Below are 2189 nucleotides of genomic sequence, written 5' to 3' on the forward strand. Positions count from 1 at the left end.
GAGAGAGAGAGGGAGAGAGAGAGAGGGAGAGAGAGAGAGATGGCTGTAAGGATATATATATATATATATATATATATATATATATATAAACCCAAGATTAAACATCAATGCATCAAAGGTCCAACAATGCCTTAGCTGGCCAAAACTTCGAAGTCACTGTCAATAATATTCTTGTTGAAGAAGAAGAAATTTTGTCCTCTACAAAAGTATAGAGTAACCCATCAGATTAATGCAAAATTGTTTTTTTTTTATTATAACTGAACAGAAAAATGTGCATTAATATATGAGAGAGAGAGAGAGAGAAAGAGATGGTGATAAAGCTAAAAGAAACCTCACTGAAAATGTCTGATACTTTAGAAATTCACTGGAAATGGACTCTTCACCAACTTTGTCCAAACCTGCACCAGATTGGACAAAGTGGTAAAAATATTCTAATGATATCAGCTGCTAAATCAGCCAATGGCAATTGATGAAAGCTCAATAACTCCTGCCCCTTCTCCTCACTCAAAACGACATCCGGTTCAAGGCAGAGGCAAGGATGTCAAGTCAATGGAGAGAGAGAGGGGGGGGGGAGACAGAGAGAGAGAGAGAAATAGTTTGTCATTGCTGTTTCATAGAGACATGATTGATGTCTAGAATTATTTCTAAGAGATTGGAAGTGAAGACTTCAAGATATTCACGCCTCACTCAGTAGTTCTGTGTATTTTGGGTTTTTGTTTTTTTTGAGCTCTTAGGACTCATCAGGTCAGGGCTTCACTCAGTTTCCATGGTATATAAGGGATCAAAATCACAAAATTCCCCCCGAATGGGTTCAAGGCCTGCAACTTTTGAGGGGAGGGGGACAAGTTGATTACATCAACCCCGGTACTTGACTGGTACTTTATTTTATCAACCCCAAAAGGATGAAAGGCAAAGCTGACCTCAGCAGGATTTGAACTCAGAGTGTAAAGTATCAGAAGGAATGCTGCTCAGTGTTTTGTCTGACAGAAATCACAATTCTGCCAGGGGAACAGGAAACATGTAAATATTGTCCCCCTTTTTTTTTTTGTTCAAACTGGCCAGATCTGGCCTCTCACACCTATCCTATAATGTCATTCTAAAAGATAAACAATTACAGCATCGAAATCTCAAAGCTATGAGATAAGCCATGATTAATTGCAAACGTTTCGATTACATAAGCATTTCATTTGACAGAATAATCTGAAAGCTTTAGCATGGTTCAAAATAGTTGAGGCAGAGATAGTATCAGGAGTTAGACCCTTCATTGGTGGTGGCCATCAACGTTTTCCTGGCTGTGAAAATAACGTCTTTCTCGAAAGGAGTTATATCCACAAAATTCTCGGCAAACGTAACTGCTTTCACCAGTAAATCCTTCGTAATACACTGGAAATAGTTACGTATGTTGAACTGTAGATAATCCACAGCATTTTATGCAGAGTAATCAGAGCAACCTTCATAACTTTATTGAATTAGCTGCTTATTTTGCCATAAAAGGAAAATGTTGCTATCGATCTATTTCATTCAAGGGAAGTAGTGCCTAAATTGCTACCTAGGCGGCAGGTCCCTCATATTCCACTATCCCCCTGTGCTACACTAAATCATAGTAGGGCTGGGGGTATGCAGTATTTACGAAATTTCATTCTGCCATGGAAATACCAAAGAGAAACAATGCAATTATTTTGGTTGCTGGTACTGATATAAGTTGTGATAAAAAATGGTTTATTCTTTATGTTGGAAATCTCTATGGTTGGCTGCGTCCCAGGAGAGCCATTTATTTTAAATTGATGTAATGCTTTCATTGATCGATTAAATGGAGCCAGTTGAAACATCCATAAAGCACTGATACCTGCATATCCTTCTTATTTGCTATATATATGTGTGTGTGTGTGTGTGTGTGTGTATGTGTGTGTGTTATATATATATACATATGCATGCATGGATGTGTGTCTATATATATATATATATATATATATATATATGTATGTATATACGCGTACCACCTGAGTGGCACATAAAAAGCACCGTTCGAGCGTGGTTGATGTCAGTCCCGCCTAACTGGCCCCCATGCCAGTGGCATATAAAAAACACCCACTACACTCTCAGAGTGGTTGGCATTAGGAAGGGCATCCAGCTGTAGAAACCTTGCCAGATCACATGGGAGCCTGGTGCAGCCTCCTAGCTTGCTAATC

The 2189-nt window shown here is 38.8% G+C and overlaps 1 protein-coding gene across 7 annotated transcripts in view; it reads right to left on the reverse strand.

Annotated features, from left to right (window-relative positions):
• Positions 1 to 2189, reverse strand: part of LOC106869010 (E3 ubiquitin-protein ligase RNF144B) — a 38297-nt gene that overhangs the window by 7912 nt on the left and 28196 nt on the right. The window lies entirely within an intron of this gene.

The sequence above is a fragment of the Octopus bimaculoides genome, chromosome 23 (genome assembly GCF_001194135.2).
Source record: "Octopus bimaculoides isolate UCB-OBI-ISO-001 chromosome 23, ASM119413v2, whole genome shotgun sequence".
NCBI lineage: Eukaryota > Metazoa > Mollusca > Cephalopoda > Octopoda > Octopodidae > Octopus > Octopus bimaculoides.